Genomic DNA, 24,580 nt, shown 5'->3' with positions numbered 1-24,580 from the left:
CGGCTTGCGGTTACCACGGCTACTGGGCATGCTCAAAACCGGGAACCCTGATTGCTGCTAAGCGGAATGACACGTTTCCCCAGCCAATCCACGCTGGTTTCGCAGGCGAACATGAAAATCCTCCAGGTCATATTTGCAGCCACAAAATACTACCTGTGCACACATAGTCCCACAACATGGACACTGACATACCACAGAAGTATTGCTATTGGAAAAGTTGCCATAAAATTTTTATTTTTTTTCTAAATCAGCCAGAACTGACAGCATACATACATGTCAAATACATATGGGGTCCATTCACACGTCTGTAAAATGGCTCCGCATCCGTTACACAATTTAGCGGAACATTTACAGACCCATTGATTTTCAATTCCAGTCTGAAAAATTAGGCATTCACAGGATAAAGAAGTAAGTGTCAGCCAGTACAGGCCCCAAAAATTAGCCAACAGGCGTTCAACTGACAGCAAATAACTTTGTAGTCTGTGGCTGAGGGTACATTAGGCATTGACAGGATACAGAAGTAAGTGTCTGCCATTACAGGCCCCAAAAATTAGCCAACATGCGTGCACCTGACAGCAAATAACTTTGTATTCTGTGGCTGAGGGTACATTAGGCATTGACAGGATACAGAAGTAAGTGTTGGCCGGCCATTACAGGCCCCAAAAATTAGCCCACAAGCATACACCTGACAGAAAAGAACTTTGTATTCTGTGGCTGAAGGTACATTGGGCATTCACAGGATAAATAAGTGTCGGCCATTACAGGCCCCAAAAAGTAGGCATTCAACGGACATAAAAGGCCTTTTATGCCGCTGTATTTACCTAAGACAGGGACCATGAATTGTTATGGGTGGTGGTGGATATTTGTGGGCTGGCAGGAGGAATTTGAATCAAACATGGTCTACTGGTCACATGTGTTGAATTCCTCCGAGATCCATGCCTCATTCATTTTAATAAATGTGAGGTAGTCAACACTGTCGTAAGCTAGGCGAGTATGCTTATCGGTTACGATCCCCCCTGCTGCGCTGAACGTCCTTTCGGACAGGACACTGGATGAGGGGCAAGCCAACAGTTCCATTGCAAATTGTGCAAGCTCTGGTCAGAGGTCAAGCCTGCCCACCTAGTAGTCCAGGGGTTCATCACTTCTCAGAGTGTCCACATCAGCTGTTAACCCGATGTAGTTGGACACCTGTCGGTCTAGATGTTCCCTGATGCTGGATCCGGAGGACAGCTGTGGATGGGTCGGCTGAAAGAATGATCTCATATCAGAAGTGACCAACACATCTTCAAACCGCCCTCTTCTTGCAGGCGCAGTTGGATTGGTACCCGCAATTGTTTCTCTGTGAGTGGAAAAGCAGAATGCAGCATTTCTCAAAGCAAGGCCTGGAAGTGCTGCATTCTGACCACCCTCTGTGATGGTGGTAACATTTCTGCCATTTTTTGTTTGTACCGGAGGTCTAAGTACGTTGCCACCCAGTACTGGTCATTTTATCACAGGGTCATTTAAAAAATGACAGGCAGAGAAAGAGGCAGGCCCTTCCACAGGGATGGTAGGGGTAGGGTAGGAGCACGGGCCAGAGCCAAAGTGGGAAGTTGCAGAAGGTTCATTCGATTGCGTCAAAGGACGCACCAGACTTGGTTGAGTGGCTCACTCAGCCTTCCTCTTCTGCACCCTCCTCATCCTCTCTATCTGCACCCTCTTCACTCTCTGCTGTGTGCACCCGCAAAGACACCACCACCCCCATATACCCTCCGCTTGAGTAACAGGAATTATTTTCCGATCCATCACAAGACATTTGCGATGCGCAGCAATTCTTGGCATCGGATCAGGAAGAGGAGGTAGCAACATCCACCACTCAGCAGTCTGACAACAGTACCCAGATCAGCCCAAGGAGGTTGGTTCCCGATGTTGCTGCCTACTCAGAGATCTCAAATGTTAGTCAGGGTTCATACACATTTTTACCAATAAAATTTGGACACTGTGTAAAATTACACAGTGTCGGTGGCAAGATACATCTGACCACAGACACGTGGTCTAGCAAACACGGGCAGGGAAGGTATATAACTTTTACTGCCCACTGGGTGAACCTTCTGACGGCCGTCAAGCATGTAACCCGTGGCACCCATGTAGATTTGGTTTTACAGCCACGGATTGCATGCAGGCCTGCCTCTTCTCCTTCTCCTACTCCATCTCTTCCGCTGTGCCGCCCAAGATCCCCAGAACCTATTCGACGTGCCAGGTGAGATGTTGCTGTGTGGAGCAGGGACAGACTGTTAGTGACCCAAATCGCTAGCTAATAGGTCCTTAAAAGTACTTTGAAGGACTGGTATAGGTGTACTATTATTTGGTGTGCAGTATATAGGGGTGTAATATACTTATAATTTACTTTCTAATATTGTCAGTTTAGGGAGACATTGCTGTGTGGAGCAGGGACAGACTGTTAGTGACCCAAATCGCTAGCTAATAGGTCCACAAAAGTCCTTTTAAGGACTGGTATAGGTGTACTATTGTTTGGTGTGCAGTATATAGGGGTGTAATACACTTATAATATACTTTCTAATATAGAAAGCATATTATAGTGGATTTGTATTGTGCAGCATTGTGACTGGTGAGCGGTTCTGCAGCGATGCTACAACTACAAAGAGTGACAAACGCAATTAGAAAAAAGTATTATAACTGGTGTGATAGAGCAGTGGCCCCCCAAAACGACAGATTGAAGCGGGGTTATATAACAATATACTTTCAAAATAGTGTATTTGGGTACTGCAGAAATTTTGCCTCTGAATCATCGACGACACCTTCCCCACCACTTACAATCGAGATCTTGGAGTAAGCAGCAACAGCGGGGACCAACCTCCTTGGGCTGATCTGGGTGCTGTCGTCCGACTGCTGAGTGGTGGCTGTTGCTACCTCCTTTTCCTGATCCGATGCTAAGAATGGCTGCGCATCGTAAATGTCTTGTGATGGATCGGAAAATAATTCCTGTGACTCAAGCAGAGGGTATATGGTGGTGGTGTTGGTGGTGGTGTCTTTGCGGGTGCACATAGCAGAGAATGAAGATGGTGCAGATAGAGAGGATGAGGAGGGTGCACAAGAGGAAGGCTGAGTGAGCCACTCAACCACATCTGGTGCGTCCTTTGACGTAATCGAACGCACCTTCTGCAACTTCCCACTTTGGCTCTAGCCTGGTGCTCCTACCCTACCCCTACCACCCCCGCGGAACGGCCTGCCTCTTCCTCTGCCTGTCATTTTTTAAATGACCCTGTGACAAAAGTCTCTAGAGATGTGCAGTGTATGTGGAAGAAGGTATATAACACCCCCGCTTCAATCTGTCGTTTTGGGGGGCCACTGGTCTATCACACCAGTTATAAAATAAATTTCCCAGTAATGTAGCAGAGTTAACGCAGCCCTAGATAGGCTCAGGCTGAATCTTGAATCTCCAATACTCCCCCCCCCCCCCCTTTTCTTCTGTTTTTTTTTTTTTTTTCTTTTTCTTCGTTGTCTATTTACGCAAAGCCTTGGAGTGTTTGATCCAAGTAATTGGCTGCATTAACACTGCTTTATATTTTTTGTCTGATTTTGTATGTAAAAAGGAAAATAAAAATTATGGAAAAAAAAAAACGCAGCCTATATATTTACTATACTTATAAAATACTATACTTTCTATATTAGAAAGTATATTATACGTGTATTACACCCCTATATACTGCACACCAAACAATAGTACACCTATACCAGTCCTTAAAAGGACTTTTGTGGACCTATTAGCTAGCGATTTGTGTCACTATACAGTCTGTCCCTGCTCCACACAGCAACCTCTCCCTACACTGACAAAAGACTTTTGTGGACCTATTAGCTAGCAATTTGTGTCACTAACAGTCTGTCCCTGCTCCACACAGCAACCTCTCCCTACACTATGCTGCACAATACAAATCCACTACAATATGCTTTCTATATTAGAAAGTATATTATAAGTGTATTACACCCCTATATACTGCACACCAAACAATAGTACACCTATACCAGTCCTTAACCCTCCTCTTATGTTAGGGTCAGAACCGACCCGTTTTCAGGTTTTGAATGTCTATAAGTATCACATAAATTTGTTTATTGCATCAAGATTTTTTTACTTTGTCAGGAACCTCTATTTGAACAATGTAATAGAAAAATAATCCTTTTCACTAAATTATAAAATACTGTGGTGAAAATTAAGACGTTCATGGTGTTAGGGTCAATTCTGACCCAGTTATAATATAGGATTTTAAACACTCTCTCTGCTTAGTAACACTGACAGCCAATCCCCTCTCAACCCTGTGAGCTGTAGTTAGGGAGGGGCCTATCTCTTTTCCTGCTTGTCTGCTTCTCTAAATAAAGTGAAGAAACATAGGACAAATACATTTCAGAGTTGCTGACTTTATTTTACCATTTTTTAAATTTGAAAATGAGAGGTATGCTATCAAAAGAAAGGTCTAAGGGGTCACACCAAAAATATTAAAACCAATCTTTTCAAGGATAAAGAAGCCTAACAAGGTAACCAAGAGGTAAGAAACAAATTTGATGATAAATAATTATTCAGAGGGTATTTTATGGCTGATTTAAAACACGGGTCAAAACCGACCCTAAAAATCATGGATAGTAACGGAATTCTAACATAAGAGGAGGGTTAAAAGGACTTTTGTGGACCTATTACCTAGTGATTTGTGTCACTGACAGTCTGTCGCTGCTCCACACAGCAACCTCTCCTTATACTGACAAATGGCAGAATGTAAAATGGCAGCCAGATCAGGTCTATTTATAAGGTAGGGGGTATGTCCATGTGCTGAAATGTAGGGATGTAACAATATCAAAATCTCATGGTACGATACAATTTCGATATTGACCTCACGGTACGATATTTATTGCGATATTTCAAAGTGATTTTTTATGTGTCTTACTGGCTTTGCTTTCACATATTTGCAAACTTATTTCTTCATTGCAGGGGCGTAACTACAGGGGTTGCAGGGGTTGCAATTGCAACCGGGCCCCATCATCCAGGGGGCCTGTGCGGCTCCCCTGTACTCCTGGATTGAAGGGGTGGTGGGGGCAGCATGTAGAGAAATCACTTTCCTCCTTTTTCCTCCTGTAGCTGCAGGGGGAAAATGGAGGAGATTGGTTCCTCTGTATGCTGCCCCCGCCACTCCTCCTATCCAGTTCACTTGTGTTCTGCTGTCTCTGGGCCCCTGTGTGCTCCCCTCGTCCCCCCCCCCCTACTGTACTCCCTTCCCTCTCCTGCCGGCTGCTGCAGGGGATGTGTTACAATAGAGAACCAGGAAGGGGTCAGTAAATATGTAATTTACCAGCTCCTTCCTTTTCTGACTGGACAGAGTCATAGTCAGTGACATTGTAAAAAAATAAAATAAAATGATAAATTATACATATAAAATACCAAAAAATAAAAGCTACTGACACCCGTGGGTGAACTTCCAGGATCGCAAAGGTCACACTTGCGACCGGGCCCTGGCACTCCACCACCGTGGGGAGGCCCCAAGATGGCAGAAAGGGGGCCCACTGCAGAACTTGGGGGGTCCCGTAATAAAGGGCCGCGCAACGAGAGTAAAGGGCCCCAGGATCACTTGGAAGACCCCAGGCTTGAAGGGAAGGGCCCCAGTCAAGGGTCCAGGTGGCCCTCCATGGTTTCTTGCATCGGGGCCCTGAAGGTTCTAGTTACGCCTCTGCTTCATTGAAGAAATAAGTTTGCAAATATGTGAAAGTAAAGCCAGTAAGACACATAAAAAATCACTTTGAAATATATACAGTACAGTCACTCCTTCTCTCTAAGATTAGAAGACACCACATTTTGGGCCTCATGCTCTTGTCCACTCCCCCACTAGCACGGCACCTGATACCTCTTCTCTTCTTAGCACTGTTCTGCTTACTCTAAAAACTACTAGTACAATGCATGTCATGAATGATGACTTGAGTGGCGTCAGTGTGCACTGTTTTTTTTAAATTTCTTTCACATTATTTAATTACTCACCGGCGGTCCGGTGTCTGTGTCTTGCCGTGGTACCACTGCCTGGCTGCCAGGGATTCAGGGAAGCTGGCTCTGCTCCGCCGAGTCCGCCGCTCGGCGCTCTCATGCGCTGGCTCTGCCCCACAAGCCCGCCCACCCACATTGCTCTAACCAACTGGCAGCCGCTCGCCTCGGCTCGGCCAGTAAGCAAGGAGCACTGTAGTGTACAGCATAGTCAGACAGGAGCCACCGAGCCGACGAGACACATAGAAGTAGAAGGCGGCCATACCGTGCACCCACCACGACGGTATCGGGCCATGCAAAACACCGCGATACCGCGATAGCGGTAATATCGTTACATGCCTACTGAAATGTCTCAATTGGCTGTCCTGTACCACCTGATGGATGTGTCATGGGTCAAAGTTCTTCACAATGTAAATGAATATGGCGGTCGCGAACATCGCCATATGTTCGCATGATCGTCGAACGAGCAAGGTTTGCCGCGAACCGCAAGGCCATCTCTACTTCTGAGAAGGAAGCTGGAGAGTCCCTTTAACATGACCTATAGACAGAAATTTGCATTATGAAGATCCAACTCTAATGAGCTAGCTTGTCCTGTAAGAAGGGTTGATTTAGCTCTGCTTCCATGAGAAACTACCAAGGAGGGTTAGCCCCCTTATAATACTAATTTAACCACTTGCTGACCGCTCACTCGAGCTCTACTGCGGCAAAGTGGTTAGTTCCCGTCCAGCGACGTAGACCTACATCGCTGAACTCCTCCCCTTGTGGGTCACAGCGGGAGTCGGGCCAGGGGAGGAGCGGCGGTGATCACCGCCGCTCTTCCCTGATCATCGGGGAATCGAGTTTGGAGATCCGCCCGCTTGTGTAAACAAAGCGGGCGGATCTCCTAAGTGACAGACAGTGACAGATTGCAAGGTTCAGCATAGCTGAACATGCGATCTGTCCCTGTGTCACTCAGTCACCTCCCCCCACACATGTCAGTAAGCACCAGGCATACATTAACCCCTCCCTCTCCAATAAAATTAACCCCTTCCCTGCCAGTCTCATTTTTACAGTAACAGTGCATATTTATAGCACTGATTACTGTAGTAATGTCACTGGTACCCCCAAAAGTGTCAAAAATGTCAGTCAAGGGTCCGATCTGTCCGCCGCAATGTCGCAGTCCCGCAAAAAAAATCGCAGATCGCCGCCATTACTCGTTAAAAAAAACCCACCAAAAATGACAGAAATCTTTCCCTTAGTTAGTAAACGCAATAACTTTTGCGCAAACCAATCAAAATACGCTTATTGTGATTTTTTTATCAAACATAGGTAGCAGAAAACAAATTGGCCAAAAATGTAAAAAAATTTTGATTTTTACATTTTTTTTTTGGGGGGAATTTCATATAAAAAAATTTGAAAAATATTGTTTTATTTTCAAAATTGACGCTCTTTTTTTGTTTATAGCGCAAAAGGTAAAAATCGCACAGGTGATCAAATACCACCAAAAGAAAGCTCTGTTTGTGGGGAAAAAAGGACGTAAATTTCGTTTAGGTACAGCGTCGCACGACCGCGCAATTGTCAGTTAAATTCGCACAGTGCCGAATTGCAAAAAGTGGTCTGGACATAAGACAGCAAAATCCTCCGGTGGTAAAGTGGTTAAGTCTATAGATGAAATGTACATAATATTTAAAAATCCCCTACAAAAAAACACTATTAAACCGCATAATGGTAAACATTGCAAAATGGAGTGCAATACCTATTTTGTTCCCAAAGCATAAGCAATGATATAATAATAATAATAATAATATAAATAACATATCTTATTGCAATTAAAGTGCCACAACAAAAGAAAACAAGATTATAGCCCCAGCTTTTGTTTGTTACTGCAGCTTATAGTACACTTACTAAATGAAAAACAATAATTGCAAATATTTTTGTTAAAGGGACACTATAGTCACCAGAACAACTTTAGCTTAATGAAGTTGTTCTGGTGTCTATAGTAGGTCCCTAAATGCATTTCACTGCCTTTTCAGAGAAAAGGCGGGGTTTACATTGTTGCCTAGGGACACCTCCAGTGGCTGTCACTCAGACGCACGCTGTCCAGCACTGACATTCAGAGTTTCCTCGCCCGGCATTGAAGCGCTGAAATTTCCCCTTAGAGATGCATTGATTTGATGCATCTCTTTGAGGAGATGCTGATTGGCGCAGAGCGGTGGTATGCCGAGCAATGCAATGCATTGGATTGGCTGAAATCATCAAATTTGCCGGGGGATTAAAATGGAAGATTAAGATTAAACCTTTAACCACCTGGGAGAGGGGAGGGGGGCATGCCAGCACTATAGGGTCAGGAATAGTGTCTCTTTAACTATAAATATCTAACTTTCAAATATTACCAGATAAACAGACATTATAGTATAAAACTCTAATCAAATGTAGCACCCTCCTAGGTAGGTGTTACTTAGAGAGTATAGTTTTTGGCTCTGTCTGCCTATCAGAGGAGCAGCAGGCAAATCTATATTGCTTTCTGTCTAGCAGAGAGCAGGATCTGTGAGTGAGGTCTGCTCAGTGTGTGATTCATGGGGTCTAGAGAGTGTTTCACACTGGTCCAATAGGGAGGCATGTTGGACAGTGTTAGGAAATTTGACGAAGGCGTACATAGGCTTTGATACAGTCCTGGTGATTGGCAGGGACTGGCTGTCTCTGTGCATTCTGGGATACTGTATAAAAGCCAGGAGCACATGTGCTGTGGGGTCTTTGGCTGGTGAGCAGAGTCCCGGAGGGAGGGTGGTGGCTGCCTCCTCCTCTATAGCAGTGGCACGTGGCATCAGGAGGTCGTCCTGAGGGCCAGAGGAACGGAGCTTAACCCAAAGGTCCAGGAAAGCTGACTGAGGGGGAGACACTGGAGACCCTAGAAAAACAGTATCGTGAGTACAGGGGATCATGTCAAGGGGCCTGACCTGAGGGGGGCCACCCTGGAGTAGGATAGTCAGAGGACAGGTGTCAGTGGTCGAGAAAGAGGATACTAGGAAAGTGTCCTGAAGAGAATTTAGTTCATTAAATTGTCTGGATAGAGACTTAAACCCAAATTCACCTAAGTGGCAGGGTGAATCAACAGCCTGGCTGTATCGAGAACAAAAAGTCCTCCATCTTGTGAATAGTTAATTTGGAGTATTCCACTATTCCCTTCTCCCATCCCTATTTAAAATAAAACACCAAAAACAACTACAGATCCCTGGACTGATCATTGACTGAGCCAAGAAGTAAAGTGTTAAATTGTGAAAGCCAGTATTGCTAACGGTAACCCAGGGGGACCCGAGAGTGTAATATCCAGCAGTCCTCAAGGGGACAGTGCTACATAAATAAGGAAACAAGTACACAAAAAATAAAGTGCAACGTCACAACAAATATGCAGTGTTTTCCTTTTACAGTGAACCACACCAAAAAAAAATAAAAAAAATAACTTAAATCAAGTCATTCACACTAACATAGGCTTACACGTGAATTTTGTATGGATTACTGAAAACCTGGTAACTACAAGATCCATATCTATTTGGCATGCAAGTCTGGCCTCAATTGCCAGCGTGGCAAGATCTGAAAGCCTGTCCTCAGTCATTGTTATGTGTAGGAATGATTTTATCAACTTTAGTGCAGAAAAGCTTCTTTCACACGAAGCACTACTGACTGGCAAAACACAAGCTATTTTACACAGCCAGTAAAGCTCAAAGAATGGAATAGAGTAAAGCCCCGTACACACGATAAGAAATTTGGCCGGGAAATTTCATCTGATGACCGATCGGCCGATTTTCTGGCTTGTTGGTATGGTGCTTCTGACAACCGACTCCGACTTTTCGGCCGAAAAAATTCTGGTGTGCAGGCTATAAATTTTTTGTCCTCCGTCAACACACGTCAGATTTTCGTCTCATTAGTACAGATTTCGATGGGGAAAAATCTTATGAGCAGGACTAGGCATGCTCAGAGATGAAAGAACACATAGAAAGCAATCCAACACATGACATCACTTCTAAAATAGAATTCTGTCCTACGGGAAAATTCGTGTGCAGTCTAGAGCACATTCCAACCAACAGACACCACTCTGGACAAAAGACGGACGACCGGTCGGCGGAAATTCGTTGCGTGTGTACGAGGCTTAAGGCTCCAGAAAGTTTGTGAACTGAAGAGTTGTGTCCACCTTAATGGCATCTGATGATTTTTTTCTGTGTAGGGTTAGCATTGCCTACTTCAGCTCAATCTCCAAGTTTTCTATGTTGCAGGAGTAGAATTTGGCCATTGGTAGCAACTTCTCAAAATTAAGAAATTAATCAGATCGAGGATTCTGAGACTGTACACCTTCAATGATTTCCAAAGAATATTTTGAAAAGCGAGTTTAGCTCTGAATTTATTCTGTCAAGAATAACATACGTGAACAGTTTAATAAAATCCTCTTTTTTGACCAGTTGTTGGCGATGACCTACAGTTTCCAAAAGGAAGCAATTTCTTAAGTGGAAAGGAGGGGGGGGGGGGGGGGATCTTGCTTCTGGGAAGGCAGTTACGTAGAATCATCATTTGGTGCTTGTATTCCACACTTGATGCTCAGTTGAATTGCTTCTGCCCAGACACTTTCTATTGTTCCAGAATTAGCAGAAGCTTAAGGTCTCCTCTCTGGATTGCGCATTTCTTGAAGCTCATGTATAATTGTTCGCAGCTGATGCCAAGTCAAGATCTTTGGCTTGTAACGTGTTAGAGAGTGTCTGGGTCCTTTTTAGTATGTTCTCAAAAAACACAAGTGCCAGAATGAAGCCAAAATCAATGAACTGGCGAATAGATTTTGTCTCAACTGTTCTCTCAGTATGGTTCCGTTCTGCCAAAATATTGAGAGTTTCCAAAAGAGGGTCAAGTGTAGTGATGAGCCAAACATCCCCCGGTTTGGTTCGCACCGCGAACAGAGGAAAAGTTTGTTCGAACAAACGAACCCCATTGAAGTCTATGGGACTCCAACCTTAAAAAATCAAATGGCCTCATTTTGAAGGCTTAAATGCAAGTTATTGCCCCAAAAAAGTGTATGGGGATCCGGGTCCTGACCTGGGGAACATGTAGCAATGAAAAAAAAAGTTTTAAAAAACAATTGTTTTTAAAGGAACACTGATTTACTGATTTTAATGAGGCTTAAAGTGAAACTATAAAATTGAAAAATTCCTTCAAATATCATGCCTGGGGGGTCCCCTGAATGTGCCTGTAAACTAGTGCATCTCTATGATGTATGTAGCCTGCTGCAGCTATACTGACATTTCTAAAGCAAAAAATGTCATATACAAATATACATACAAATTTCAAATCACATGTACTTGTCATACAGGTGCAGAAAAATTGGGCCTTGGTTGTTGATGGTGCCTGAACACCGTAACCCCTCACAGTTACTCTCGCTAGGTGCAGGAACGGGCCCTGCTGCTAAAAAATCCATACACATATGAAATCGCATGTGCTTGTCATATCGATGCCAAACATTGGGCCTTTGGAGTTGCTCGTGCCTGAACACTGTAACCAACCCCTCACAGTTACTCTTACAAGGTGCAGGAACGGGACCTGCTGGTAAGAATTCCATGCAAATTTGAAATCCCATGTGCTATACAAGTGCCAAAAATTGGGCCCTTGCGGAAGATGGTGCCTGAACACCGTAACCAAGGCCTCGCAGTTACTCTTGCTGGGTGCAGGAACGGGACCTGCTGGTAGGAATTCCATGCAAATTTGAAATCGCATGTGCTATACAAGTGCCAAAAATTGGGCCTTTGCGGAAGGTGGTGCCTGAACACCGTAACCAAGGCCTCGCAGTTACTCTTGCTGGGTGCAGGAACGGGACCTGCTGGTAAGAATTACATGCAAATTTTAAATCGCAAGTGCTATACAAGTGCCAAAAATTGGGCCTTTGCGGAAGGTGGTGTCTGAACCCCATAACCGAGGCCTCGCAGTTACTCTTGCTGGGTGCCAGAACGGGACCTGCTGGTAAGAATTACATGCAAAATTGAAATTGCATGTGCTATACAAGTGCCAAAAATTGGGCCTTTGCGGAAGGTGGTGCCTGAACACCGTAACCAAGGCCTCGCAGTTACTCTTGTTGGGTGCCGAAACAGGACCTGCTGGTAAGAATTACATGCAAATTTGAAATTGCATGTGCTATACAAGTGCCAAAAATTGGGCCTTTGGGGAAGGTGGTGCCTGAACACTGTAACCAAGGCCTCACAGTTACTCTTACAAGTGCCAAAAATTGGGCCTTTGGGGAAGGTGGTACCTGAACACCGTAACCAAGGCCTCGCAGTTACTCTTGCTGGGTGCAGGAACCGGACCTGCTGGTAAGAATTCCATGCAAATTTGAAATCGCATGTGCTTTACAAGTGCCAAAAATTGGGCCTTTGTGGAAGGTGGTGTCTGAACACCTTAACCAAGGCCTCTCAGTTACTTTTGCTGGGTTCCGGATCGGGACCTGCTGGTAAGAATTACATGCAAATTTGAAATTGCATGTGCTATACAAGTGCCAAAAATTGGGCCTTTGCTGGAAGGTGGTGCCTGAACACCGTAACCAAGGCCTCACAGTTACTCTTGCTGGGTGCAGGAATGGGACCTGCTGGTAAGAATTCCATGCAAACTTGAAATCGCATGTGCTATACAAGGGCCAAAAATTGGGCCTTTGCTGTTGGTGGTGCCTGAACACCGTAACCCCTCACAGTTAGCAGGGCACAGGGACGGGGCCTGCTGTTAAAAATGAGATACAACATTTCAATTGTATGCACCTGTCATACAAGTGCAGAAAAATAAGGCCCTGGGGGTTGGTAGTGACCTAAACCAAAAACAAGTTGGAAGCTAGCAGAATCAAGGTGGAGGAATAGGATAGGCAGCATATGCAGTCTTCAAGGGATGGCAGACCTCTAGCAAATTCAATCAGTTACATCAGCATCAGGGGCCTGATAGCTCTTGTTGATCCAGGACTGGTTCATTTTGATAAAAGTCAGCTGGTCAGCCGAATCTGTGGACAGACGCACTCTTTTGTCCGTCACAAAACCTCCAGCAGCACTGAACGTCCGTTCAGAAAGAACGCTGGAAGCAGGACAGGCCAGTAGCTCCATTGCATATTGAGCAAGTTCTGGCCAGTGATCCATCCTCAAGACCCAGTAAGCCTGTGGATGCGCAGCTGGAAAGGTCTCCAAGTCTGCTCTTGTGCCTAGATAATCATGCACCATGTGATGGAGACGCTGGCGATGGGTGCTTAAACCTAACAGCCCTGGGTACTGCTGAGGACAAAAGAATTGTTTAAAGGCATCGGTTAGCCGGCCGCCTTCTCCTCTGCTCCTCCTTTGGCTGAAAGATGCCTCAGAAACATGTCCGGAGAATGTCGACCTCCCAGTGTCTGAAAAGGCGGTACACAATTTTTTTTCAAGGCCTCCTCAAGATGTTTCATCCACTGCTCCCTCTGTGAAGGCAGGATGAGCTCTGCAACTTTACCCTTGTAACGTGGATCAAGAAGGGTTGCCAACCAGTAATTATCCCTCTCCTTGATAGCACAAATCCTCGGGTACTTTCGCAGGCTTTGCAGAATCAGGGAGCCCATGCAACATAAGTTGGAGGAGGCATGAGCTTCTGAGTACTCTGGGTCACTAAGGATGACATTGTCAGCAGGAGCAACCTCTCCCCAACCACGTACAACTCCTGTGGTTTCTGGGGAATCCAAACCATCCCTTGTAGACTGCTGTATGCTATGCTCTTCCTCTACATCCATGCTGCCGAAATCCTCCTCCTCTTCCTCCTCTTCTGCCTGTGTGTTTTGTGGCCCTGTAGGAATGATATCTGCATAAAGGGGGCCATGTGAGGAAAGGAAGTCCTCCTCTTCCTGCCGCTGTTCTGCCTCAAGTGCCCTGTCCATGATTCCACGCAGCGTGTGCTCCCGCAGGTAGACTAGCGGGATAGTGTCACTGATGCATGCATCGTCCCGGCTCACCATCCGGGTGGCCTCCTCAAATGGTGACAGGATGATGCATGCATCCTTAATCAAGAGCCACTGGCGTGGCGAAAAAAAGCCAAGCTCCCCTGACCCTGTCCTTGTGCCATGCTCACAAAGGTACTGATTGATGGCCCTCTTCTGCATGTGCAGTTGCTGCAGCATTGCCAACGTTCAGTTCCACCTGGTGGGCATGTCACAAATGAGGAGGCTGGTGGGCAGGTTGAATTCCCGTTGAATGTCAGATAAGCGAGCACTGGCATTGAACGAATGGCGGAAATGGCCACAGACTTTCCTGGCCTGTCTCAGAAGATCTTGGAAGCCCGGGTATCTGCTCAAGAAACACTGTACCACCAGATTCAGAACATGTGCCAAGCATGGAACATGTGTCAAGTGTCCCTGTCAGAGGGCGGAAAGAAGGTTGGTGCCATTATCGCATACAACCATTCCAGGCTCAAGCTGTCGTGGCGTCAACCATCTCTGAGCCTGCCCTTGCAGAGCTGACAGAATCTCGGCACCGGTGTGACTCCTATCCCTAGACAGACCAACTGAAGCACAGCATGGCATCTTTTAGCCTGACTGCTTGCGTAGCCCCTTGAATGCTTAAGGAGCACTGCTGCTGCAGAGGAGAATTGCGCAGAAGAGGACATGGAGGAAGAGGAGGAGGTGGTGGAGTAACCAGATGTGAGAGAACCAGCACCAGCTTTTTGGAGGCGTGGTGGCAAAACAAGCTCCAGCACCGAACCCTGTCCTGCATCCTTCCCAGCTGCCAGCAGAGTTACCCAGTGCCCCGTGAAAGAAATGTAACGTCCCTGTCCATGCCTGCTGGACCAAGAGTCAGTAGTAACGTGCACCTTCCTGCTGACCGCTTTGTCCAACGAGGCCAAAACACTACCTTCCACATGATGGTAGAGAGCTGGAATGGCCTTATGCAAAAAGTAATGCCTTTTTGGGACCTGCCACTGTGGTGCAGCACATTCCACAAATTTGCGAAAGGGAGCCGAGTCTACCAGCTGAAAAGGCAGCAACTGTAATGCTAGCAATTTCGCCAAACTAGCATTAAGACGCTGAGCATGTGGTTTGTAGACAGTATTTCTTTCTATGGTTCAAATACTGGGGTAGTGAAATTTGCCTGCTGCTCAAATCAAGCAGTGGTGTACTGCTAGCAGATTGGGTGCAAGTTTCTGTGCCACTCATTGCTATACCATCATCCCTCTCAATGCTGGTATTTGAGAAGGCATGAGGTATAGTAGGGTTAGAGATCACAGATGAGGAGCAAGGTGATCTATGCTTGTTTTGATCTGGTGCCTCTTTCAGGTGCTGTTGCCAACGGACTGCATGGCAGGTAGTCATATGCCTTGTCAAGCATATGGTGCGCAAGCGGCTGGTGTTCTGGTCGTGCTTGATCCACTTTAGACAGATGCTGCAAACAGCAACACTGCTGTCTACTGCTGAAAAAAGCCCACACTAATGAACTTTTTGGAGTCCGCAGGGATTTTGCAGCACCCTGCACCTGTGGAGCTCTGTGTTGTGACGCAATAGGTTGGCTACTGCTATGGCGGTCCATGGAGCACATTCTGCCTCAATGTAGTTGTGCATCCTCCCCACCCTCCTCCTCTATCCTGTCAGGCACCAAGTACAATCAGTCACCTCATCATCCCCTCCCTCCTTGTCAGTGGAACAAACTTGGCAATATGCTTCAGCTGTGGCAACATGACTGCTGGTCTGTTGTCCGTCATTGTCACCCCCTCTCTCTAGGCTCATGTTATTCCCTTCATCAACCTGGGAAACAACATCACAGCTTTCAAATTGCTGCGCATCCTCCAGGAGCATGTCACTGACACTATGATTGAATAGTTCAGGTGACTCCTCCATGCATGATGGTGGGGCAACTGAGGGAGTAGCTGTGGAGCCTGTGGAACGGGCCCCTTTGGCAGCTGCGGTGGAAGGCAAACTACTGGGAGCGTGGGTGTCAGAGGAAGAGGAGGATGAGGATGGCTTATTGATCCACTCCACCAACTCTTCCATATCTTGTGGATGAATAGCACGGGCAGTCCCAGAAATATAGGACAGGCGTGCCCCGCCTGCAGAGGATGCACTATGTCGACTGTGACCACCACTTTTCACAATGGACACAGATGCTGCTTGCCCTCTTTTCATGGCCTGTGAGCGTCGGCTTCTCCTTGTCGACCTTTCGGATATGATGTTGATACAGATCAATATAGGGTATACGCAACTGACCAATAGATACTCAATGACCTGATATGATGTAATTGATAGCCCTATAGATGAGCTGTGGTGGTTATAGATGTACGCAAGTGACCGATTATCAATACTCTCACTGATATCTGATGTAATCTATAATCCTATAGATGTATGATCTGTGATCCCTATAGAAAGTTCCACAACTGAGCAAAGGATACTGTGGCTGATATCTGCAGTGATCTTTTTTCCTATAGCTCTGTGACCCCTATAGAAAGATCCACAACTGAGCAAATGTTACTGTGGCTGATATCTGCCGTGATTTCAATTCCTACAGGTCTGTGACCCCTATAGAAAGATCCACAACCAAGCAAAGGTTACGGTGGCTGATAGCTACAGTGATTTCTATTCCTACAGGTCTGTGACCCCTATAGAAAGATCCAGAACTGAGCAAAGGTTACTGTGGCTTATAGCTGCAGTGATCTCTATTCCTACAGGTCTGCGATCCCTATAGAAAGATCCAAAACTGAGCAAAGGTTACTGTGGCTGGTATCTGCAGTGATCTCTATTCCTGCAGGTCTGAGATCCCTATAGAAATATCCACAACTGAGCAAAGGTTACTGTGGCTGGTATCTGCAGTGATCTTTATTTCTACAGGTCTGAGATCCCTATAGAAAGATCCACAACTGAGCAAAGGTTACTGTGGCTGATATCTGCAGTAATCTCTATTCCTACAGATCTGTGATCCCTATAGAAAGATTCACAACTGAGTAAATGTTACTGTGGCTGATATCTGCAGTGATCTTCTATTCCTACAGATCTGTGATCCCTATAGAAAGATTCACAACTGAGAAAAGGTTACTGTGGCTGATATCTGCAGTGATCTCTTTTCCTACAGGTCTGAGATCCCTATATAAAGATCCACAACTGAGAAAAGGTTACTGTGGCTGATATCTGCAGTGATCTCCATTCCTACAGGTCTGTGACCCCTATAGAAACATTCAAAACTGAGCAAAGGTTACAGTGGCTGATATCTGCAGTGATCTCTATTCCTACAGTTCTATGAATATTTTAGAATGTTGCAGAAACTGACCGATTGTAACGCTTCTGCGTTTCTTATATGGTGTGGATTTTCAGCTGCAGAAATAGTTCCACGTCAGTAGTCATGTAAGAGATATGCTGAGATACCATTCCCAACCTCAATGACTCATCATGTGTGGAAGGTCTTATTTCAGCCAGTAAATACACACAATTAGCAAGCTGGTTCCTAGAGTGACTTTATGTATGTGGTAACACAATGATGAAGGTTGAGGGATAGGTTGAGTGGAGGTGGTAGGTGATAGACACTTGAAGGTGACACAGTAGCAGATGGATGCAGGAAGGTTTAGCAATGTTGTATGATAGCAGATGATAGGATAGCAGGTGGACATACAAAAGAGATCAACCCAGTGCAGAAAAGTAGCAGTAGTCTCAAGAGCTAGCAATCTAGTTATGCAGATGTGATAAACAGTCTTTACTATGCAGAGCTAGATAGTGTAAGCTCAGTATAAGTTTATAGAGAATTCCCCTGCGGGGTACTTAGCACTATTAGCGATACAGCCGAAGGGTGGTTCAGGAGAGGCGGATGATCCAGTAGCGGGATACAGGGATCAGCGCAGCGAGGTTCCGTCAGCGAAGTAAGCTTGCAAGCATGGAAGCTTCAAGCAAGGTTAGCATCCAGGTAAGGGTGTTTGAACGAACACATGTGAGTGAGAACCGGCGCTTTAAATAGCCATCTAGTCCGGCGCTGGGTGATGACAGCTCCAGTCTTAAAGGTGTATGCGCACCTTTCCAAAAGTAAATGGTGGGGCGCATACACTTGTGGAAAGTGTAATTTAGGGTACCAAAGGTACCGGAACATTACAATACCCCCCCCCCCTTAAGGCCTGCTCCTGAAGGCCTCTGGAGCTGGTTTGTCTGGGTATCTCGCATGAAAATTGCGGATTAATCAAGGGGCATGTATGTCAGAGGTGTTTAGCCAGGTGTCGTCTTGGGGCCCATAGTTCTTCCATCTAACCAAGTACTGAAGTCTTCTTCTGTAGATACGAGAATCCAGAATCTCTTTTATCTCGTATTCTTCTCCACCTTCAACTTGTACAGGAGGGGGAGGTGGAATATTAGGCCTTATTCCTTGGTCCGGAACATAGGGTTTTAGTAGCGACACATGGAAAATGGGATGGATTTTTAGGTCCATTGGCAATGTAAGCTGCACTGCAGCTTTTCCAATAAGTTTCTTGATTGGGAAAGGTCCCAAGAACAGAGGTCCAAGCTTTTTGCTAGGGATCTTCAGTCTCAAGTTTTTTGTTGAGAGCCAAACGAGGTCCCCGATAGTATACTGTGGAGAAGGTCTTCTACGAAGATCATAGTACTTCTTTTGTTGACTGTGAGCGTGTGCAATGGTAGTATTTAGTAAACCCAGAGAATCCTTTATTTGGGTAAGATAGTCTGAGGCTACTGGGTTATTTGAAGGAAGGATGCGTGGAGGGAGAATAGAGGGATGGAACCCATAGTTCAAGTAGAACGGACTCTGCTTGGTTGTACTGTGAGTTGCGTTGTTGTAGGCAAATTCTGCCAGGGGGAGAAGATCCAACCAATCATCCTGTTGGTAAGAAGTGTAACAACGTAAATACTGCTCGATGCATTGGTTGACTCTTTCAGTCTGTCCGTTGGTCTGCGGATGGTAAGGAGAAGTGAGCTTCCGCTCAATCCGTAGTATGTGACATAGTTCTTGCCAGAATTTAGAAATAAATTGGGATCCACGGTCAGACAGAAGAGTTTTTGGGATACCATGTAATCTGAAGACATGTTTCATCAGGAGTTCTGCCGTTTGTTTGGACGAAGGTAGTCTGCGAATAGCAATGAAATGTGCCATCTTTGTCAGATGGTCCACTGACACCAAGATGGTATTAAATCCTTTGGAAGGAGGCAATTCTACGATGAAGTCCAATGACAAAACCTCCCATGGAGTTTGGGGTATTGGTAGACTGCATAGTAGACCGGATGGTCTCGTAGTGTCAATTTTGGACCTGGCACAGACATTGCATGAAGAGACACATTTTTGTATAGATATTTTCATGTCAGGCCACCAGAATTGTCGAGAAATCAAATTGAAAGTCTTTGTCATACCCATATGTCCTGCCATAGGCACATCATGCGATAATTCCAAGATCTTGGTGCGTAGGGTAGGTGGTATGTAAAGTTTGTCGTTGTAGTAGAGGAAGCCTTCTGCATCAGTATTTAGTTGTGGTGGGGGTGAATCCAAACTTATACCATGCAGAACCTCTTCCTTTAAGGAACGGACAACTCCAATAATGCGTTTGTGAGGTATTATAGGAACAGAAGGGATTTCAAAGTAGTTTTCTTCAGTTAGTCGTGATAGTGCATCCGCCTTTTTGTTCTTATCTGCAGGTGTGTAGGTCACTAGGAAGTTAAACCTTAGAAAGAATAGTGACCATCGTACCTGTCGATGCGAGAGAGTTTTGCTAGTCTGAAGATATTGGAGGTTTTTATGGTCCGTGTATATAATTATTGGTAATTGGGTGCCTTCGAGTAAATGTCGCCAATTCTCCAGAGCCAATTTTATAGCAAGCAGTTCCTTTTCACCCACGGGGTAATTTATCTCGGGACTGCTCAGGGATTTAGAAAAAAAAGCGACTGGATGAAGTGGTGAAGTGTGGGTAGGTCGTTGGGAGAGTATTGCTCCTACTGCCATGTTTGACGCATCTACCTCCAAAATGTATTGAAGGGATGGGTCTGGATGGCGTAATATGGGAGCGGAAGTAAACCTTGTCTTTAACAAGTGGAAAGCCTTATTTGCTTCTTCTGACCATTTAAATGGTATTTTTATGCTAGTGAGCTGTGTGAGGGGTCTCACAATAGCAGAAAAGTTTTTTATGAACTTCCTGTAGAAATTTGAAAATCCCAGGAATCGCTGTAGCGCCTTGCGTGTAGTTGGTGTAGGCCAATTCTGAATGCAGGATATTTTACTCATGTCCATCTCGATTCCTGTTTTGGATATGATGTAGCCTAGAAAGAGTACCTCATCTTTATGGAACAAGCATTTCTTCAGCTTCACATAAAGATTATGTGCAAGCAATCTCGATAATACAAGTCTTACATGTCTTATGTGTTCAGACAGAGTCCGTGAATATATAAGTATATCGTCCAGATATACCACAACACAGACATCTAGTAAGTCTTTAAAAATATCGTTTATAAATTGTTGGAAAACTGCAGGGGCATTGCATAGGCCGAATGGCATCACAAGATATTCGAACAATCCGTATCTAGTTCTGAATGCAGTCTTCCACTCGTGTCCATCACGGATTCGAATGAGATTGTATGCTCCTTTCAGGTCTAATTTTGAAAAATAGGTAGCTCCACGCACCTGCTCAATGAGCTCAGGGATAAGCAGTAGAGGATAGCGATCTTTTATTGTGATGGCATTCAATTTCCTGTAGTCGATGATAGGTCTGAGACTTGAATCTTTATTGCGAACAAAAAAGAGTCCTGCTGCTGTGGAAGAAGTGGAAGGTCTAATAAAACCTTTTTCCAAGTTCTCATCCAAATAGGTTTTGAGATGGGCAAGTTCATCCTGTGAAAGAGGATAAACATGACCGAACGGCAATTTGCTATTTGGGAGTAGATCAATGCTACAATCATAGTCTCGATGAGGAGGTAATGCTTGAGCATTTTTCTCAAGAAAAACCTCAGAAAGATCCTGATAACATAATGGTGCAATCTCATCTGTCACCACAGACAGAATCTTCCCGGAAAACGGGAGGTTACACGTTTCCTCGCAATAACAAGAAGGGAAGGTCAAGGACCGTTTCTTCCAATTTATGATTGGTTGGTGTGTGTGCAACCAGGGAAGTCCCAACACAATGGGAAAGTGGGGTGATGGTATTAAATCGAAGGTAGAAGTCTCCCTATGAGACTCGTTAATAGTGACTAGAAGTGCTTGTGTCTGATCGGTGATCGGACCAGAGGATAACGGAACACCGGTAATAAGACTTACTGAGACAGGTTTGAGTTTAGAAATAATAGGAATTTTATTTAAAGCAGCAAAACATATATCCATATAATTTCCACAAGATCCTGTGTCAATCATGGCCTTAGTAGTAATCCTGTTCTGGTCCCACTGTAATGTCAAAAAAACAGAAATGTAGGGGTTAGTGAATGAAGTTGTCAATCCTCCTAGGGAGACATGTGAACACTCACCCTTCTTTTTGTTGACTAGGGGACAGACGTTTATCTTGTGATCCGGGGATGCACAGTACAAGCAGAGATTTTCATTTCGTCTTTTGGCTTTTTCCATAGTTGATAGCGGTGGGCGTATGGTTCCTACCTCCATAGGAACGGCCAGACTCCGAGAGGAAACGGATAATGGCATTCCCATCTTTTCAGCCTTTCTTTCTCGTAGTCTTCTATCTATGGTAATACTGAGTTGTATTAATGCATCCAGGGTTTTTGGCAGATCCGCTCGGGCGAGCTCGTCCTTAACGGCTTCTGATAGGCCAAGCCTAAATTGGGTTTTCAGAGATGCATCATTCCATTCTGAATCAAGGGTCCATCTCTTGAACTCTGCGACAAAGTCTTCCACAGGCCTCCTTCCTTGTTTCAAGGATCTTAACTGAAGATCAGCAGTACTCTGCCTATTGGGGTCATCATATAGGCTAGTGAGCTCTGCCAGGAACAAGGCATAGGAGTTGAGAAGCTGGTCGTTTTTCTCAAAAAGAGAATCTGCCCAGGCTCGAGGATCGCTTGATAGGTAAGAAATAATAGTACAAACCTTAATGTGATCAGTAAGGTAGGTACGAGGTTTTAGCAAAAAAAGTAACTCACATGCGTTTTTAAATTCGCGAAATTTTTTGCGATCGCCTGTAAATACCAAAGGGGGATTTATCTTGGGTTCAGGGGACTGAGCAGAGGTAAGTTGTGTCAGTCTAATTACCTGCTGCGACAGAGCCTGATTGTCTTCTTTTAATTCAGCAAGTGCGTGTATTAACGCAGATACTTGCTGTTTTAATTGTGTCACCTGAGTGGTTATTTCTGCTGAATCCATTTTTTGGTTCGTTCAATCTGTAACGCTTCTGCGTTTCTTATATGGTGTGGATTTTCAGCTGCAGAAATAGTTCCACGTCAGTAGTCATGTAAGAGATATGCTGAGATACCATTCCCGACCTCAATGACTCATCATGTGTGGAAGGTCTTATTTCAGCCAGTAAATACACACAATTAGCAAGCTGGTTCCTAGAGTGACTTTATGTATGTGGTAACACAATGATGAAGGTTGAGGGATAGGTTGAGTGGAGGTGGTAGGTGATAGACACTTGAAGGTCAGACAGTAGCAAATGGATGCAGGAAGGTTTAGCAATGTTGTATGATAGCAGATGATAGGATAGCAGGTGGACATACAAAAGAGATCAACCCAGTGCAGAAAAGTAGCAGTAGTCTCAAGAGCTAGCAATCTAGTTATGCAGATGTGATAAACAGTCTTTACTATGCAGAGCTAGATAGTGTAAGCTCAGTATAAGTTTATAGAGAATTCCCCTGCGGGGTACTTAGCACTATTAGCGATACAGCTGAAGGGTGGTTCAGGAGAGGCGGATGATCCAGTAGTGGGATACAGGGATCAGCGCAGCGAGGTTCCGTCAGCGAAGTAAGCTTGCAAGCATGGAAGCTTCAAGCAAGGTTAGCATCCAGGTAAGGGTGTTTGAACGAACACATGTGAGTGAGAACCGGCGCTTTAAATAGCCATCTAGTCCGGCGCTGGGTGATGACAGCTCCAGTCTTAAAGGTGTATGCGCACCTTTCCAAAAGTAAATGGTGGGGCGCATACACTTGTGGAAAGTGTAATTTAGGGTACCAAAGGTACCAGAACATTACACCGATGAACAATACTGTGACTGGTATCTGATGTAAAGAAAGACAGCTCTCCCTACCTCACACAGGAACCTTGGCCCTCCCTACACTGCTACTCACTCACTGGCGCTATAATGTCTGATATGATGTAAAGAAATCATTCTATCCCTACCTCGCCCTCCCTACACTGCTAGGAATGTCTCTCTGCACTGTCTGACTCAAAAAACAAAAAACCTACTCTCTCCTTGCCTGAATCGCCTGCCTGTTCCTGTCTGATCGTCCGCACAACTACACGCTGCGGCTGCGCGAGCAGCCTTTATGTAGTGTGGGGCGTGTACTTGGCCCCTGAGCCATGATTGGCTAAAGGCAGCCTGCCTTTAGTCCAATCATGGCAGAGATCATTTGATTGGCCAAAGCATGAGGTCAGGGTGCATCCTTTGGCCAATCACATAACGCGCTGCATGCTCGGCGCGCGTGCAGTGAATTATGGAAAGCTCGAATTTCCCGCGAAGAAGCACATTTGTTCGTCATTCGACGAACGATCGAACGACGATGTTTGAGTCGAACTTACCTTTGACTCTAACTCAAAGCTCATCCCTAGTCAAGTGTTTTAAGAACGACATTGAAGGGTGCATGTTGGCATGTCCACCTTGTGTCACTTAATTGTTTAAGCTGGTTGGCTGGTTTGCATGACATTTCTTGTTGCACATTAGCAAACAATGAGTGAACAACAGAAGTATTGCAAAACACATACAGCTTTTTAAGTTTCACAAAAAATGTATTTGCTGCCTTTACATTCTTCACAGTGTCCACGATGACCAGGTTGAGGCGGTGACTTAAAGTGCAAAAGGCACCTCCTTTTTAATGTGTGCTTCCACGCCATTAAGCCGTCCACTCATTACAGAGCCTCCATCGTAGCCTTGTCCAACACAATCATGTTTATCAATGCCTAGAGATGCTAGGACCTGGAATATGTATCCTGTTAGAGATTCAACATCAAGGCTATCTGCTCAGTAGAATTGTAAGAATCGTTCATGGACCATCAGATCGTGAAAAATTTGGACTACGACAGACAGTTGTTCTGATTTACTTAGATCCTTTGTTTCATCATCAATAATGGAAAAGGGGCTTCCTTTAATGCTCCGTGCAATGCCTTCTCTAACAAGAGCAGCCATAATTGACAGAAGTTCATTTTGGATAGATGGATGTAGATATCTTGCATTTCTAGGTCCTCTAATTTGTTTTCTTACATTGCTGTCTTTTTCTGCAATTAAATAGAGAGTTTCACATACATTTCCATGGTTGACATGATCTGAGTTGTACCGAGGCAATTTTAGTTTTGGCTGTTAGTAACAAAACTTCTGCAATATTTTTTATTTTTATTTTTTTATCTATTTTCATTGACCTCTCATGTGTAAGCTTTAGATAGATCTTTCATGATCGCTGTTTGGAGAGACATGCTCCTGCCCCTAGCAACTGTGTTGGGCTTGTCACGT

General features: G+C 44.9%; 1 protein-coding gene and 1 pseudogene across 2 annotated transcripts in view; both read right to left on the bottom strand.

Moving 5' to 3' along the window:
- Positions 1-24,580, bottom strand: part of LIPE (lipase E, hormone sensitive type) — a 328,286-nt gene that overhangs the window by 199,146 nt on the left and 104,560 nt on the right. The window lies entirely within an intron of this gene.
- Positions 10,678-24,522, bottom strand: LOC309568961 (zinc finger MYM-type protein 1-like; annotated as a pseudogene). The gene is made up of 2 exons: positions 23,703-24,522; positions 10,678-10,902 (listed from the first exon to the last, which is right to left on the bottom strand). The product of its transcript is annotated as a zinc finger MYM-type protein 1-like (transcript).

This window comes from Pelophylax lessonae (assembly GCF_965119305.1).
Source record: "Pelophylax lessonae genome assembly, chromosome: 12".
NCBI classification, from domain to species: Eukaryota; Metazoa; Chordata; class Amphibia; order Anura; family Ranidae; genus Pelophylax; species Pelophylax lessonae.
This window is presented reverse-complemented; position numbering and strand designations above follow the sequence as displayed.